The sequence below is a fragment of the Accipiter gentilis genome, chromosome 26 (assembly GCF_929443795.1).
Source record: "Accipiter gentilis chromosome 26, bAccGen1.1, whole genome shotgun sequence".
NCBI lineage: Eukaryota > Metazoa > Chordata > Aves > Accipitriformes > Accipitridae > Astur > Astur gentilis.
The window spans coordinates 16,328,119-16,346,841 of NC_064905.1; positions in this window are offsets into that span (position 1 = coordinate 16,328,119).

The following is an 18,723-nucleotide window of genomic DNA, read 5'->3' on the forward strand; positions in this document are numbered from 1 at the left end:
CAGGAAAGTGCCCGCTGGGCATCACTGCTGCTGGGAGACCGACATTGCTCACAGCACATGGACCGTGAGGGATTTCCCAGCCTAACAGCCAGCGGAGGAGGAAAAGAGGTTTCTGCTCAACGCAAAACCCTCCCTGAGTTATTGCAAGGTTTTTCAGTGAAGTAAGAAAATGCACCGGTTCAACACCACATACTGAGCTCGAACAGGAATACACCCTCCAGCTTCACCTGGGGCTCTCACAGCTTCTCCGCAAAACTTTCGCTGTCCTTAGCAAGGCTATTTTGGAAACTAAGGCAGATTTGAAAACAGCCAGTGAAAGCTTTGCTGCTGAACAGGCGCTCAGGCATTTCCCAAACGCAAGGCTGCATTTTTTTGAGAATGCCCAAAGGAAATCTTCTGCCCTTTCTGAAATCCTTCCTCCTGCCTTGCTTGCCTGCAATTATTCAACACGGATTTGCAAAGAGATCCTGGGGGGAAAATTTCAATGTTTCTCTCTGAAAAAGAAATCTCACACTGCTCTTTACGTAATTCGGGGCCTCAGTAGTTGCAGGAAACCACCCACATCTTTCCTTAGAAATATGGCAAGTTGTGGGAGCTGGAGGGTGCTGGCTTATCTCAAACGAGGGCAAAGAGAAAGTTGCTGAAAACAGCCCCAGCCCAGGGTGGGTCAGCAGAGATCCTCTCGGAGCGGCTCTGCCATCTCCCCGCTCCCATCCCCTCACCCCATCCGTAGGGAGAAGGTTTCTTGGGCAGCACGACTCCCGCCCATCCTACACCAGAGCTGCCTTGACAGTTTGCTGGGCGAGCCTGTACCACCCTGAAAACCATCTTCCAAAGCCGCCCCCTTCCATTTCGTGAGCGCTTTCTGCAGATGGGCATATCCCGAGGACGGGCGCCCACGATCCTGGTGTTCCCCGGGCAAACCCCTTCTTGGCGAGACCCGAGCGGCGGCGTTCCCCGAGGACACGCTGCAGGGACGGGGCCGCCCACGCCACCGAAATACCAAGTCACGCATCTGCTGCCTCGCTGGGGGCCAGTCTGAGCCCGGTACGGCAGCGGGGGGAACGGCGGCGGAGCTGCCGGTGGAGGAGCCGCCTTCCCCCCGGGACACGGCACGGACACCTGGGCTCTGCAAACAGCACGGGAAGGGAATATTTATGGGTAAAGTGTATCTCTGGCAAATGCTACAGGGCTGATCCTGTCTGCGAGAAGACTGGCTGGGTAGGATGGGTATATGCACCCCGGGTACATCATTGAACCAGCAAAGAGGAGCGGCATCGCCAGCCACATCCACAAAACCAGGCTGAGATAAAAACCGCCCGCCTGCGCAGACCCCCACCTGCAAAATGAGGCTGTAAAGGCGTGAGGGTCATTTTGGGGAGTATTTCAGAGGTGCAGCACCAAACTGGGGAGCAAGGGATGCTTGAGTCGGGCACTGGTGCCCAGCTCACAGCCCCAACAAGCAGCTGCCCACGGTGCATCCCCGGAGAAGCACCTCGAGCTCCCCAGCAGCAGCAAGTCCCTACAAAAGCTGCAAAATGGTGCCAGAGGAGTGAATAATAATAATAATAATAAACTCCTTCAATTCACAAAGTGCTGAAATCTGGCAGCAGGGAGACCTTTTGCTCGCCTATCTTTCCCTGCCCACTCCCTGGCGGGTGATGCACAGCCCCCCCCGCCTGCCTTTCTCACACCCAGCCACCCCCCCGCCATTGAAAAAAGGAAAACTAAAGTTAACTTTCCACCTCCCACACAAATATTTTTGGCAGGCGTTGCTGGCATTCAGGCTGCCGAGCCCGGGGGAGACGGGGTCTGCAGAAAGTCTTCATCTCCGTCTGTTCCTGGCATCCGCCCGGGGGACCCAGGGGACCACGGTGGCCTGGGCTGGTCCTATCCCAGCCACAGTGCAGGGACAGGAGGTGGCACAGCTGTAAAAAAAATGGGGTGCACCTCCAGGACAGCCCTGGGGACCATGGGTGGCCGGCCACAGCGATGCCATAGAGTGGGGGTCGGATTTGCACCTAAGCCTGGGCTCTGTCCCCGGTTTCCTCTGTTGTCCCCAGCCACATCGCTGCCCAACACTTGGTTTTCATCATCATTAAATAAGCGGGACGGGAGTGGGAAGGGGTGTGAAAGCTGTCCCCAGCACAGCGGGGGCTCTCGGGTTTCCCCGAGGTCAGGCAGCGGGTCGCTGTCACTCAGGCAGGACCCTGCTGTCCAGACTTGCAGTCCCCAGCTCCGGTCACAAGATCGGTTCCGTCCCTTTCCAAAATAGCCCAGCCGCAATGTATACATCTGGGGATCTTCACACCTTTCCTGTGCCAGCAGCTGAATGTCCCCTCGGGGGAGCTGGGCACCTTCCCCCCGTGGCACCTTGCCTCCACCGTGGCACCCCACGGGACAAGGAGCCTGGGTCGGCTGCATCCCCGAAGGGCAACCGTGCATCCCTGAAGGGCAACCGTCCATCCCTGGGGGGGGGTCCCGTGTTTCTTTAAGGGAGCGCTGCCTCCGCAGCTGATACAGGAGATGTCTTTGCGGTATAGCTGTCACCCAGTGGCATTTGGAGCCGTGCCTGGGCCACCCTGTGCCCGGACACTCTCCCATCTGCTGCAATCCAATATCCCTCCTCCCGGCTCCCCGGGTACCTGGCTGGGATGTGCTGCCGAGCCACGTGCTGGGGGGAGGCATGGCCGAGGTCCCTGCAGGGTGAACCCCCCCTTGCATGAGGACCCCATCACTAAACCCCAAAGCCCTGTAGGGCTGGGGCTAGCTCGGTGTCACCCTGTGCCACCTAACATCCTCCCATGGGAGACTGGGACCGCTCGCAGCAGCGAGGGGATGGCCACAGGAGGGATGCAGCCAGGCGGTGCAGGATGGATGGAGAAAAAACTTCTCTACAGGGGCCAAGCGCTCTCTGTGGGTGTCCAGCACCCAGGGAAGGGGCGTAAGGGAACTGGGATGTGATGAGATTGCTTCCCTGGAAAGCCCTGCCAGGATGAGAGACGAGATGCCAGGTCACCTCCCTTGGCATGACAGGTCCTCAGCCTCACTGGCCCGGGATGGACCCTTGTCTCCGTGGCGAGCCCTGGGAGTGTGGGCAAGGATGGCCGCATCCTGGCTCCTGCAGGCGAGGCAGGGGCTGGCAGGCACAGCAGCCAGCAGCGTGCTGGGGAAAACAAAAGCCTTTTTGCAACACTGATTTACTACCTTGAAGGAAACCGGGATAGAAAAAACAACATTCCTGAGCGCCTGTCCCCATGCAACCTCCTTAGTCCCCAATGTCCCAGCTTGCCTGTGGGGACGTGGGGCTGTCAGTCCCGGCACACGGGTGCCCATGCTGAGCTGTGCCCTCATTCCCTGCCCACAGCTGGCAGGGAGAAGCAGCAGGAGAAATGCCCGAGGATGGCACGGGGGCTGCGGGACACCAGAGGAATTGTCCTTATTAAGCGGTAAGCAGAGCAAGGGAAGAGGAGGACAGCCGCATCCTGGACAGCTGGACCATGTCCTCTCCCTCCTCCACCCAATGCTGGAAGCAAGGACTGGATGTGGCTGCAGGGGCTGCTCTGCATCCCTTTGCACTGCTCCTCATCCCTTTGCACCGCTACGTGATTCCTCACGCAGCTCCTGGGCTTGTCCCTCCACCGTTCAGGGAGGAGAAGCAGTTGCCCTGGGCAGCTCACCTCCACTCCCAGGCACCGAGGAGGCTGTGAGTGGGCTGGGGTGGAGAACAGGGGGCTGGGGGAGTGGGGGGGGGGGGATGCTGGTTCCTTGGAGGGAGGGACTGGGCTAGACTTGGGGTGAAATGCGTTTTGTACACCGGCACAAATATCCCATATCAAGCCCCAGCGGGTGTTTGCACCGCCCTGGCTCCCAGGGGTGCTTTTTGTTGGGTTACAGCAAACCCACTCCCTTCCACCCACCGTTCAGACCACCTCCCAGCCCCAGGCTGGGGTGGGCTCCAGCAAACCCCGATGCTCCACGGCCATTTACATCCATCAAGCATCAGCCCGTGCACTCCAGCGGAGAGACACTGACCTTGCTCAGCCCTCCTGGCTGGATTCAGAAGTCAATCTACCCCTTCCCATCGTCCCTAATGGGGCCGTCTGACCTGGGGGTCCCATCCAGACCATCCTGAGAGCTGCCCGTGCCACAGCTGCACAGAACAGCCCTGCGTGGGGCAGGTCCCAGCCTGTCCTGCCCTTTGTTTATCTTGGACCTTGACTTCAGCTTCAGCTGCTGTGTCCCTGGGACTGAGGACAGCCCCAGCCCAGCTGTCACAGCTGCCTCGAGCCTTTCTCGGTGCAGTTTTTGGGAGCAAAGCACCAGCTTTGCTGAGCACTGCAGACCCCAGGTCGCACCAGTTGCAAGCCCAGTGCAAGCCCTGGGTGCCACTGAGGTTGGTGGCTGTTCCAGGGACCCGTGGCCACCACTGTTTGGGGACATGGGGCGGTCAGCTGGAGCCCCGGCAGATCACTGTAGGAAGCCAGGAATGAAAATGCAGCTCAGATAAAATGTAAAATCAGGGAGGTCTGAGAGAGGAGACGACCTTAACAACCAAGCTCTGGGCTGGTGGCAGCCGGGACGGGGAAGCCCATGCCTGCTGCTATAAACCTGCTTGGGGCTGAGCGATGAACCATGGGGTCCTTCCAGCCCTGGGACACGTGAAGCCGACGCAGCTGGCTGGGGGGGGGGGAAGCAGGGCAAGGAGGCTCACCCCAGTTGGAGTCCAGTGGTCCGCTGGCAGCGTGGCACAGCTTTCCCCACGGCTGGCACCACCACGGCTGCAAAGCAGACCAAAGCCACACCACAACGAGCCGGCTTGGCGAGATGGGTACAGGCAGCTCCCAGCCCCCTGGCTCCACACATCCCTGCCTGCCCCGGGCAGCTCGCCTTCGTTATCCATCACGCGGGAACGGCCCCGGCTGTGCAGCCACCGGCTCGCCGGCACAGCAGGTCCCACACCCAAATTTCCCCGCAGAGCTCCAGCAGCAAATGCTGGAAGGGAGGGCTGGCACAACTGTTCCTTCACGCCTTTCCCAAGGGATACCACCGAACATTTGCTGGGGGGTGATGACGAATGCTCGCTTAATTAAATGAAATCCCACTCCTGGAGGTGAGCATGGTGGGGATGGGGTCAACCCTGGCTGTCGGGGTGCCTGTTGTTGGTTGTGCCAAAAACCTGCCTGGGTGGGAAGGGCAGGGCAGCCTCCTGCAGTGGGATTAGGACTCATCCTGCAGCAGGGTTAGGGCTTGTCCTGCAGCGGGGTTGGGGCTCATGCCGCAACCACGTTGGCCCCAGGTTGCTCAGCCTCAGCAGACATAAAACACCACCCGTTAACTAAGCAGAAAAACCCACAGGGGCTCGAAAAGCCAGTTTAAGCAACGTCTGCGTATTCGGGGCTGCCCGAGCTGGGATGACTGACAGCCGGAGCATCTCAGCCCCATGCGGTCCAGGGGCTGCTGAGCCTCCTGGGCCATCCTGGGGGCCAGCACAGTGTGAGCCGCTGCCTGATTTCACAGCCACGTTTGCCGCTGTCGCAGGCCCCCCCCCAGCCACCACCGAGCAGACAAATGGAGGGCCGTGACCTGGGGCTGCCTGGATCATGGCACACGACCTGCCCACGCATAGGTGCAAGGTCAACGGCAGAGCCGGTGGCTTGGCCGAGGTTTGCTGAGCCCCAGCAGCCCCATCATCCCTACTGTGACTCCCCCCAGCAGGCATCCCTGAAGCCCTAAACTCTGGAAGAGGCGGTTGGGAACAGGACCGTGCTGCTAAAAGAGGGGAAGCAGCTCCCCGCCGACTGCTGCACCCGCAGCCCTGGCCAGTCCCTTGGTCCCCAGCTCTGATCCCAGAGAGGCAGGATGGGACCTGACAGGAGAAAGGGAGCCTGGGACCACCAGCACCAGAATCAAGGACATTTTTAGCAGCGCAGTGAGAAGACAAGGACTGAGTGCACCCGAGCGCAGGGTTTGGCCCCTCTGAGCCCCACGGGCAGGGCTTGAGGACCGTCCATGGGAAACAAAGAGCATCCCGAGGAAGGGGCTGTTTTCTTTCCAGCCCAGGAAAGCAGCCAAACCCCAGCACATGCCCGTTCCCAGGCCTTGGCCCCAGCAGCACAGCGGGCTGGTGGCCTTGGGACACGAGGTTTGTTCCCATCCGGCTCGCCCAAGGCTGTGAGCCCGGCAAGGACAGGCAGGGTGGGAGCAGGAGAGGCAGGAGACCAGTCCTGCCGCTCGGATGGGCTCTGGGAGTCCCCGAGGCCGGAGCACGGCCACCAGCCATCGCTACTTGGAGGGGTCCCTGCGCGACTCGTAACGCGGGGCGAAACGGGCAGGAGGTGGAAGAGGAAGGGTGCGACTGGGAAGCATTTTAGGATGGGGCTGTGCATGCGTGAGCGACAGAAGCAGCATGTGTGTGTATGAGCAGTGTGCTCAGCAGTCTGGCTCTCGTTCTGGCAAAAGTGCTTGTGCGGTAGGAATAAACACGCCGAGGACACATCCAAGCCAGTGCAAACAGCCCCTGACCGAGCCGCTCTCTCCCAGTGCTCTGTTTTCTTTCTCTGCTTTTCCTCTCCTCTCTTAACCCCTTCGGGAGCCTGGGGGACCAGCACCAGCAGCCCTGGGAGCTGCTGGAGCCAAATCCCCAGGGGTCTGGCTACGAGGAAGGGCTGTCCCTGCGAGGGGACACCGATGGGGAGCCTGGCTGCCCCTGGGCATGGGGCTGCCTCTCCAGGCTGTCTCTGCCACCAGCGAGCCCCCCATGGGTTGCTGCTCTCCCTCTTCTTTCCCCTCCTCGTCTCTCCCCTCCAGCACAGCCCCGCTGCAGCTCATCCTCTCCCCAACAGCTCCAGGGAGTCCTGGGGAAAAGGGATGGTCCCCCCACCAAATTCCCAGCCCAATCCAGCCCAGGGAAGGCTGGATGCTGGCAGGGAGGCATCCTGTCCCGGGCAGGACCGAGGAGCCAAGAGAGCCCCCGTCACAGGGAAAACATGCCAGGGGTCTCAGGGAAGCCCACCTCCACCCTCTGCTCTGCCCGGAGGCCCCTCGGTCCCGGAGTTTTCCGATGGTCATGCCAGAGGAGCGTGTCCTGTGACACTGCTCTGCCCCCGCGGGCACCAAAAGCCATCCCTGGCCAGCATCCCTCTGGGATGGCTACCAAGCCCAGGGCAACTCCGGTAAGCCCAAGGATGCTCGTACTCACCACGCTCACCTCTTTCCTCTTCCCTTTTCTCCCGTGGGGAAGCAAAGCTCTCTGCTCTCCATGTGCTCCAGCCAAGCCTGGGGGGTCAAGCCCACGGTCCCCCCGCCATGCCTGGACCCCGGGGTCCTGGGTGGGAGCTGGGGGCCAGCAGCGCCCAGGTCTCCTCGCCTGCTCTTCTCCAGCCGCGCCGCGCAGGGCAGGGTGAACAGGGGGGAGAGGGGCGGGAGGAGGGGAGTGGGGAAATGAAACTTTAATAGCACAGAGCCCCTTTTGTTTCCCAGCATATGGGATATTTCATACATGCTGAAGGCATTAACCACCTATATGCTTCAAGCACTCACAGCGGCTGGGAGCATGGCCCCGCGCTCAGCTCCGGGGCACGGTGTCTGTCCCGGGGGGCTGGAGACAGCAGCAAGTGGCCCCTCTTCCCCAACACCCCTCCTTGTGGGGGGGGGGACACCCCTAATTACAGCCTGGAAAACTGCTTGGCTTCCCAAGGATCACCCCCATGCCTGATTTTGTCCCTCCAAAAGAGCAGCCAGCCCCCGAACTCAAGGCCAGGAAAGGGGTGTCCCTGTTTTTGGGACGTGCTGTATGTCCCTGCCGTGAAGTGGGGGGAACCGGACTTGTCATCCCTGGGGGTCTGAGACCCCAAACAGCCATCCCATCCTGGGGACACGGCAGAGCCCCACAGTCCTGCAGAGCTGTGACTAATGGTGGCAGAGAGGTGCTGGGGAGGGGTGATGGCATGTGTCCTCCCTGCCTGCACCCCGAGGACAAGAGATCATCCCCGGGAGCAGCAAGCAGGCAGGGTGCTGGCAGGGGAGGGCTGGAAAATATCCTCATGTTGTTCACCCTTTTCCCCCTGCCATCTCCCTCAGTTGCACCTGGGGACAGACCATGGTGCCTGTAAAATAGGGTGACACCACTTTTGCAAGCAGGGAAGGGACACATCCAGGTTCCTGGCACTGCTCCCTGCAGATCCCACTGGCCACCTCAACATGGGATGGGGGCATCCAGGGTCCCTGGCATTGCATCCCTCCCTTATTCCCATAGAAGAGATGTTGGCTTTGACCAGGGCAGGAGAGGACATCAGCTGGCGGCAAACCTCCAAGCAGGGTTTGAGACGGGGGGGACCACCGAGGTACACTGTTTTCTCCAAATTAGGTGGACCCCTTAGCACTGGGGCTCTTCAGCCAATCCCACCCCCTGCTCCAGTACCTGCGGCGGTTCCCAAAGTGGGTTCCCCTTCCCCAGCCCTTGTGTTTTCAGCTGGCTGGGGTGGGGAAGGCATCAGCCCAGCTTGGCCGGGGTGAGGGGACACGTTGTCCATCCCACAGGTCCGCAGCTCAGACTGTCCTTGAGCCCCCAGCCCCACGCTATGCAGGGTGCCCGGTAAATCAGTACTTTGTCCAGTGTTTATCCAGTCACACTCTAATTTGAAATAAAAAACGCAGCCAGTAAAAGGCCTTTATAGGTCTTCAGAGCTCGTAAACCTGCAGCGCCAGCAGACGGGGGCCAGCTGATTGGGGGCCGCTAGGAAAATTTATTGCAGATTTTGGTAAGCTAAACATTACAGCTCTGTGAGCCCCGGGACTGGTTTGCTGAGCAGCTCCCAGCGGTAGGGACGGAACAAGGGATGCTTTATTGGGGGAGGGAAGGCGAGGGCTTGCAGGTCTCACCCAGACCCACAGTTAACATCAACCCAATTTTAGACCAGCTCGTTTTTAAGGCGAGGAAGGCTTTGCACAGCCTGGACCCATCCTCGTGCCAGGGCTTCTGGACACGAGGCTGCATCGCCCTGGAATGCAGGCAGTCCTCACGAGCATCCCCGGGGCGATGGTGAGAGGAGCTGTGCCAGCATCTCCTCATGCCACAGCCCCCGGCTCGGTGGGCGACCTTGGGGCGAGCTCTGCCGCGGGGCAGGAAGAGCCGGGACGGGGCGGCCGAGCTTGTCGTGGGAGTCAGGAGAATTTGGAGAGAATGAGAGGAAGCAGCCGGGGTGGGGAGCATGAGAGGGAAGGCGGGTAGCGGGAGGGAAGGCATTTTTTCCTTGCCAGTGTCTTGGCTGCTTTGGTGTGAACTGCTATAAATTTGCTCCTTATCTCTCAGGCCATTTAATGTTTTCATGAAAAGAAAATAGTCTGCAGGAAAAATAACCCGCTGATAAAATATCCCTTTGGCGTTGAGAGGAATGTTAAACGTCTCTAATCAGCGGGGTCTGGGGCTCGGGGCGCTCCCAGGGCTGGCGGGGTGCTGGGAAGTTGTGGAGAAGGGGCAATGCCTAAAGCAGCCTGGCCCAGTGCCCTCCTGGGCCAGGGGGTGTCGGCATCTGCACCCCTGGGTGCCGCTTTGTGCCGTGAGAGGGGGTGGGGAGAGGTGCACAGGGGATGCGGTGGCCAGCGTGAGATAGCAGGGGCTACAGCTGGGACGGCTGCAGCCATGCCGCCCCGCAGGCTCCGACACCTCACCAGGGACAAATTAAACCAAATACTGCCAGAAAGAACAAAAAGTGGGAATCTGAGGGGTAAACTCCATGGGAATAGGGATAGGGATCCAAATCCTTCTTGGCTGCTGCTCAGGGACAGGCAGGGCAATGGGCTGTGCCAGGGACCCACACATGGCTTAGCACCTCCGGCACCTGCAGCCCTTGCCTGAGCCCGTACCCACGGAAAAGCCGGGGTAGAGCCCTGAAAGCCCTGCATGGCTGGAAGCATCCTTCCCTGGGAGAGCTGGCCCATGACAAGCTGCTCTTTTGATTTACAATCGCAAAAGCGAATCCTGCAGGAGCTTCCCACCGCACAACCGCGTTGTCATGCCAGGTCGGGCACGGTGGCACGAATGACCCTTGGAGCATCCCCCCTGCCCCTGTGTTAATCTTCCCCTTGCTCCCGCTGAACACTGGGGTGCAGGGCTGGGGGCACCAGCTCGTGGTCCCTGGGCACAAGCATCCCTCACTGCAGGATCAGGCACTGTTTGGTTGCACTCCTGAAACATTTCGGCACTGAGCTACCTCCACGAGGTTTCTTCCTTCCTCCAAACGCTGTGCAATGCGATTGCCGTTGTCCTACATGCTGGTGCATCCCCGGCTGGGAACATCCCCGCGGCTCAGCTCTCTGAAGGCCATCCCCACCTGGCAGCCTGGGGCTGGCAGAGCCATGGCACGGGGACATGTGAGCCTCCGAGGCACAGCTTTGCGCCCAGGCTGAAAAACGAACTAGCAAGCAAAAAAAATGTGACTGCAAAGGGGATTTTTCAGGGTGGGAAGGAATGGTTAATGCTGACTTTTTCCCTTCTTTTTTTTTTCCCCCTTCGGTAACGTTTCATTTTATATTCCAAGAGATCAGAAAAGCTATTTCAAATGAAAAATCAAACCCTTCTGTTTCAACACACTTCCCAGCCCAACGTCCTCACGCACCAACACACCCACATACCAGCTTTCCTCCCAAACACAGCCCTGGTCCAGCCGAGCCCGTTTCCAGGCAGCGTTTCTCCTTGGCCAGCCCCATATCTGAGCATCCTGCCTCCCCTGCCAGCCCTGCTCCCGACCCCGTCCCGCCATCCACATCCCTTCTCCGCAGGCAAACACATTTTCTTGCACATCCATCACGTGGAAATAGGATGTGGATTTCGGTGCCAAAACACGCACGGACGACCGCGCCAGCGACGCCTGTATGGCTGCACAGAGCTGCTTGTGTTTTGGTGGGTCACACAGTTGACTTTTGTGGGAAGGTTTTGGCTCTCCCTGGCATGGCAGGGAGGGGCTGGGAGCTGGCGCTTGCCATCGACACCGACCTGCCGAAATTGGTGTTGTGCCAGGTCTCTCGCTCTTTGCTTTAACGGCTGTCTATGTGCCCGCTCTCGCCTTTCCATGGGGTGTTTTTGAGCATTTCAGAGCCAAAAAAAAAATATTTTGCAAAGTTGAGGGTTGCTTGGCTTGCGGGGTGGACTGGCGGCACCACTGCCATCGTGGTGGCATCATGGGATGCGGACGGTGGCCGTGCATCAGTCCTGGGCACCCAGCATCCTCCTGCCAACGCGTCTGGGCAACCTGGGGCTGGGGGCATGACGATCCCAAGGTCTCGCCTCTGCAAATCTCCCAGCGGCAGCTCCCCGGGGGCTCCGGCGCAGCCCCGCCGCCGCCGCTTTTCCTGCCCTCTGGAAGAACCCCCCATCCTGCCGCCGTCTGCCTCTGACGTGGGCGGCTTCATTTCCAGACGGGCCGTGCTCCCCCTGAGCCCACGCTGAAAGAAAGCCCCTTTGTTCAGCTTGGCAAATGGGGCCCATGCTGCTGGCTGACCCCACTGCCCCGCACCGACCTCCGCCACCCAAAAACACAGTCCTCGCTGTCCCATGGGACCGGGTGTGCGCAGGGACGGGGACGGGGGCAGCCCCCAACACTGCCTCTTGGGTCAGGATCAGTGCCCGGGGATGCTGGTATGGGTTGCAGAGGTTGCACGGGTATGGAGCAGCTCTGTCCTGCCAGGAGGGACGGACGGATGGAAGGATGCTCTACAACTAAATCTCTCCTCTCATGGTTGTTTGAGATGGGCAAACCATCACTGGGAAATACTGGAGCTACCGAGATTGCCAGGGTGGGACAGGGGAGCGGGGATGGCGCTGAACAAGCTGCTGCTAATGAGAAGCAGGCGGAGAGCCCAGCATCGCCTCCCCGCTCCCCTCTCACCTCTCGGGGTCAGCTTGTATTTTCTTAAGTCCTGATTGCCGAGAAATTGGAGGCTTGTGTGCCAGTGAGGTCTGGTTAGCTAACGGCTGGCCCGGGGCAGAGAGCCCTGATGCCAGGGAGCTGGATTATGTGCTCCAAAGCAAAGGGAGTCTGATGGGAGCTGAGTTTAAGGTTCGGAAAGGACTTGGGGGTGGACTCTGGCACCTCAAACGCAGGCTGAGCGGGGCACAGGATCCATGGGATGCTGCCCACCCCGATCCCGCTTCGGCGGGAATACCCCGGGTGCAGCAGGTTGGGAATGGCAGGAACCCATCCAACGGTGCTCGGTTCAGCCCCGGTTTTCACGCGGGAGATGAGGAACCCCGAGCTGCCGAGCTGAGGAGGAAACTAGAGCAGAAAAATGCGATAAACAGCTGTAAAGCCCAGCCCTGGCTCTGCACTGCTCCCGCCGTCGTGGGTCGGCCCCTCAGACTGTTTATGGAAAGCCCAGTTTGCCGAGAAATCCATCTCCCGTTTCCTGTTGATCGCTGGAAGCCAAGGTCCGCGCTCAGCCAAGGGCTGCCGCTGCCCGCGCACGTCTCAGTAACGCGGAGGAAGGGCTGAGCCCAGGTCAGCTCGCCCGGGCACCCCAGGGGATGGGGATAACGGTCCCAAGGGGCCGCGGGCCGTATTCCCCTGGGAGATCAAAGCTCTTGGGTGAGACGGGGCATCCCCAGCCCCTCTCGGACCCCTGGGCACGGAGGGGTCGGGTACTTTCCCTGATGCTGCTGCGAGGGGGTGCGGGTGGGATGCTCAGCACCCATCTGCAGAGATCCGGGGCCGGTAACGTCCACCCATTTCCAGCAACAACCCCTTCAGTCCATGGTGCGTGTAGGTGTGCACCAAACCCTTCTGAGCCCCCCAGCTGGGGACAAGCGACGGGTCCCTCCCTTCACTCCCTCCCTGCTTCTCCCTCCCTGTTCTGACCCCACTCGCTGCCTAAATCGAGCCCCGGCGGGTGCGGAGGGAGCCAGCCGCTCTGCGTAAACTTGCTCAAGGCCAGCACCATTGTTGCTGAAGTTGTGCCGGGTGGGAGCAGAGCCAAGCAGGGCCGGAGCCACGGATGCCGCCGCTGTCGACTCTCTGAGTCATCAGCCCGGAGGAGCCGAGCGAGGGAGAGCCGGGTGCTGACCTGAAATCCAGCTGATTTTTTTTCTCGGAATCAGGGCAGGGAGGAAGGGAAAAAGGCTGAGGGAAGGGGGAGAAAATGAGTGGGGTTCGGCTGCTCAAATCTCCCCTTTTTCCAACTGCTCTGGAGGAAGATGGGGCCAAGGCAGTGGCAAGGGTGATGGAAAGGGGCTGCGGAGAGCCGTGATGGCACGGTCACACCAGAGCCTGCAAGGAGAGGGAAGGGGCTTAGAAATGCCAGGGGAGTGCATGCCCACGCTCTTGCTGTGCTTATCCCAGCTAATGCTCGGAGGAGGAGAAAGAAGGAAAAGAAACAGCAAGAGCTTCCTACACCCTCTGCCAGGTCCCCTCCCTGGGCTGCGGTCCCCATCAAGGCGGGGATGGGGATGCTCGCCCGGCACACGCCTCGTCCAGCTCCGAGCGTGTGGCCAGATCTGAGACATCCCCCCAGGAACCATCCCGTCCCAGCAACCCTGGGGATGGGCAGAGCTGGAGGGGGGTGAGGAGAGATCATAGATCTGGTTCCTGCTGGCTGAGGAGGGGTGACTGCACCCCAAAAATCACCTCTGATGGGTAAAGCGAGCCCACCCCATAGCTAGCCAAGGCTGACCCTCCTCCTCCCTCTCTCTCTTTCGCCCTCCCCCAGGCTCTCCCCCACCCCGTGGCAATGCTGCCTTCCCCGAGTCCCTCAGCAACAGAATAACCCCAAAGGCTCTCCCAGCAGGGCTGTGTGGGTGGGAAGCCGAGCCCCTTCCGTGCCGCCCCCTCCCCAAACCCCAGCAGCAATCACTGTAGTGGGAAATCCCATCTCTAGCCCTTCCATGGGGCTTCACAGACCCCCCAGCAACCCCGGTACCTGAGCCAAGAGAGGACACCCACCCCCAGACCCTCCCCAGTCCCTGTCCCCCCCCCCCCCCCGGCTGCTCCCCACGAGCGGGGAGGGGTCCATCAGCCCGGCCGGGAAGCAGGGGGGGACCGTCACCCATGTGGTCACCAGCTGCTTGGAAATCTTTCCCTGGCTCCGGGTCATAAGTACAGATTTTTATAATTATTAGCCTTAGTAATTTACCGTAAAATATTTATTCTGGCTCATTCCGAGGCGTTTGATTCGTGTTGGGTCCGTATGGCTTTTGGGGGGGCGTTGCACGGGGAGGCACATGGCCATGCGGGGCTGGATGGTCTGCTCCCATCCTGTATAAATATCCACGTGGATGTGTGTGGCCCAGGGAAGAGACCCCAGCGGCAGCCTGGAATGGGGGTCCAGCTCACTATGTCGCTCCTCACCCCCTCCCCACTGCAACCCCCCCCCCCCCCCAAAAGGCCTCCATGCACCCACGGACTGCACCCACCTTCACGCCGTGGGGCTCCGGACCCCAGGCCAGCACCAGAGCGGTCCCTGAGGACAGGCTGCTCACCTGCATGGGGGTGCACAGCCGGGACCCCCACCTCGGGAACATCTACTGCAAGAGCCGGCAGGTCTCAGCTCCGGCGGTGATAGCACTGCACGCTCCGGCACGCCAGCCAAAGCCGGTGGCTGTGAATCCATGTCAAGGAGGAACTCAGCAAATGCTCTCCCAGTGCTGCCAAAATAAGGGGGGAGATGCTGTCCCCGTCCCCCCCCCGCTTGCCCCTGCCAGACCTGGAGCAGCACCGTGGCAGGGGCAGGAGGTGCCCGGGCTGTGCCGGCTGCTGAGCCGGCTGCAGGCAGGGATGTCCCTGCTCTCACCGTCCTTTTTGCTAGGGCTGAGGGTGAGCCGGAGGGTTTTGGGATCTGGGAGCAGCTGTGAGCTGGATGCCCGGGCCTCTCCCCGGCACAACATCTGGAGGGGGGGCAGGGAGCCAGCCCGGCTCTCATGGCTGCCGGGGAGAAAGCATCCTGGCAAACTCAGGTGCGGGTGGGTGGATGAAGGTCACAGGGGACAACGAGGAGCCGGAGGGTCCCGGGGGGGCTGCCGCGAGCCCAGTACGCCTGGGTGGCCGGCAGGACTGGTCTGCTCACGCCTGGCTGCGGAGGAAGGGCTGGGAAGATGGGGGCTGAGGTGGGTTCTCCACCGCACTGAGCCCCCCGTGCAAGGTGGGGAAGACGGTCCTGAGCACCCTTCCCCGCCTGCCCCGGTGCTGGGATCCACGTCACCGGCTCTCCAAGCCCCAGTGGCTCCAGCGGCGGCGGCCCCCACAGTGCGCAGGGAGGACCAGCGGTGAAACTCAACCCAGATGTGCAACAGCAGGAAACCCTTTAACATTTCCCTCCTTTGTACCTAGAGCTGGAAAGCTCCTCTTGCAGCCCTGGCTCCTGAGTTTCTCCTCTCTTGCTTCCCAAGTGCCCTGCAAAGGTGCCGCAGACGTTGTTCTGGGGAGGGACTAGGACAGGGACTTGCTGGGCTGTTCCAGCAGCTCTGGGCAGCGCTGAAGTTTTTGGGGAAGGCAGCATCCCTGCCCGACGCCAGCGGGCAGGGGAGAGGCGAGCAGCCCACAGTGAGCAGCATCCCAAAAGCAAGCTTTTCCCTAGCAAACAAACAGCCTTGAGTTCCCCACAGGGCTTAAAAAAAGGAGGAAAAGTATTAAAATGGTTGAAACCTATACATTATGTGGGTTGAGTTACACCTCCACAGCAGTGCCAGCCCCTCGGTGGTGGGAATGTGCTGGTACCGATACAATTTTTGTCACTCCCTGAGCCCAGAGAAGTTATGTCTGCATTTACACAGCTAGAAGCTGGGTTTGCTGAATGAAAAGCTGCCAGAACAGCTAAAGCCATCCGCATCTTGTCGCCTTTTGCACACCCTCAGCATCTGGAGCCTCGTTTAATGTCCGCCTTTGCTTTTCTCCAGGGCTCAGCATCACCTCACGGCCCTTCCTCATCTTAAAGCTGCCCTGAGCCTCCAGCTCCAGCCTCGCTCCGCCTGCCTCCCAGCTGTCCCCTGCATTATTAAACCAGAACCACCTTATCAGCCACTATCTTTTTCCACTGGTGCAAAACCCGCCTCGGTCTAGCTTGGCCAGCTGGCAGCACTTGCATTAGGAGCCAGAAGACATCGGGACACCCCTTCGGTGCTGACCCCACCAATTCTGGGTGTGAGAAAGCCACCGAGCGCTGGGTCCCTGGGGAGTCCCGTGCCTTGGGGAGCTGGAGCTGCCCCCCAGTTTATCCCCCCCTCCGCCCCGCATAGGGACAATTTGCCGCTTCCCTGTCCCAAGACCCCCGGGAAGCAGCCCCAGCTCCCCCCCGGGCTCAGAGCCGCTCCGACACCTGGTTTTAATAATAAATGGCGCGGGAAGGGACAAAGACGCCTTGCAGGAGGGCGGCGGGATGCAGGATGGCAGAGGGGGCCGGCAGGTGGGGAGGGAGCGGGGATGTGGGGCTGGGATGAGGGGGATGCTAAGGGGCGGCATCAGCCCAGGAGCTTTGTGGGGCTGGAGGGGTCCGGCTCCCAGCGGTGCTCCACAGGGTTCCAGCCCCGAGCTGCCCATCACGACGTGTCCTCTTTAAAACAAATACCACTCGCAGAACTGGGTTAACTACAGCCACCGGAAAGCTGGGATTAATGGAAATTGGTTATAAAACAATTTTCCCGGATGGAAGAAACATCTTTTTGTCATCTGTCCTTTGACGTTTCAAGTCTATTTTACATCTCCAGCATTTTCTGATTTAGGCTGTGACATTTAAATGGGCGATTCATATTTACAATCTTAGCCTTCATAAATATCTTACATATAAATGTCTTCTAACGTATGGGAGACATTCTATAGATTTGTATCTTCCAAAGAAGACCTCGCTGTGTTTACAGGAAAATACATGACTTTTCTACAAAAAGATTTTTATAGGCTTTGTAATCTAGGGGCGGATGAACATATAATAAAAATACACTGATATTTTTCAGACACCAGAGTTTAGCATTATTTTATCGCAAAGTATAAATACGTCTCTTCAAAATCACGAGAAGCTTTAGAAGAAATATTTTGCATGGCTTTTATTCAAGGACTTGGTGACTTGCACTGTCTCCTCTCAGCCTGGGCATTGTCCCTGCTCCGATCGCAGGTCCCACGACAAGGATGCGGTAAGCGCCGGGGCTGGAGACCCAAGGTCATGTCCCAGCAGCTGCAGGGGTCATGTAAAGCGAAACGGCTCTCCGGTGGGGCTGTCCCCTCCTAGCACTGCTGGGTGACACTGCGTGGGGTCTCGGGAGGCTTTTGGCTGTCCCTAATCTGACCTTCTATGAGGGTCCCATCATCCCAGCAGGAGCCTGACCGCAGCCGGAGCCCCATCAGCAGCACCTCTGCCACCTCCCCGTCCACGCGGGTCCCGCCGTGTCACACTCCCACCCATCTCCAGGACAATATCCCCCAGGAGGAGGTCGCCAGCCTGGAGGAAAGGGCTGTGGAAGAAGACAAAACCATCGCCGCTTTTGCAATTCTGCTGCGGTGTGAAATATTTGCGCCATCTGGTTTTAACCTCCAGCCATCTGGTCTGGGGATGCCTTTCTCGGGGGAGCAAGGGGCTCCTCTGCGGTTCGTGATCTCTGTTATTCATAGGGTGCAAACCCACCCTTGCCTCTTCTTGTGAGAGAGCAGTTTCCGTGGTCCTTCCCGACTCCCTCGCTAGGTTTTCAGAGCCAAGGTTTGGGACAGGTTAGCGCTTGCCGGACTCGGCCCCTTTCATGTACCTCTTTGGAGGAACAGAAATAGAAGGTGGTTAGCTTGGTAGGGAGGGTCACAGCGAGATTTCCCCGACATAAACCCATGGTATAGACATTTTTTGATTGAAATAATTCTGATTTCTACTAAGTCTCATTGTAAAGCTTGATTTAAATGTCAAGCTTCAGCAGGCTGTAAAGGCTAGACACAGCACGGAGTGCTTGGAGGAAGAACCCATCCCACCCAAAAACTGCCAAACACCTCCACCTCCACCCGCTTTGGGAAGCCAACACAGGAGATGGCTTTCAAGTCACCCACAGGTTTCTTTCCCTGTCCCGCCACCCACTCTTCTCACCAGACGATGGAAGGCACGACATCCCCACATGGGGGTTTGCATCCCGCACCCCCCCAGCACCCACATGGAGCCGGGGCACCACCGGCAGCGGGACAGGAGGAGCCGTCCAGGGAATACTTGCACCCAATTGCCGGCACTGCCACCTCGTTCCCTGGCTGGACACGCCGTGAAATCCCCCTCCATCCCCTCCTTCCCACGGCTGGCCAAGCAATGGGGGTTTTAAAATCAGGCGAGGCTGTGAAACTGGGAACTTCCCTCCAATCCCTCCTTTTGGGAGTGGGCTGTTAATGCCTACCCTGCCCAGGGCTGTGCCGTGCGTGGCTGAGCCGCCGTCTCTAGTAGCAGATGGAGCTGCGGGGGGAGCAGGGGCCTGTAAATCATCTGCCCTTCCAGGTTATAATCCCCCCAAGTGATCCCGGCAGGAATTCAGGAATCTCTCGGCTTTTCCCTCTTCCTGCAGTTCCCAACCCCCAGACCTGTCTGGAGGAGCTCTGGGAGCACGGCGCTGTGCCTCCAGCCCTCCTGCCAAAATCCCCGTCCTGCTGAGACCCGTGCGGCACACGGCACGGCCGCCGGCACAGCAGCTCGGACCTCACGGTCCCTGGGGAGGTCAGGGGCCCGGTGTCAATGCTGGTGTGGGGTGGCTCTGCGTGGCTGTGGGGTCACGGGGCATCACGCACC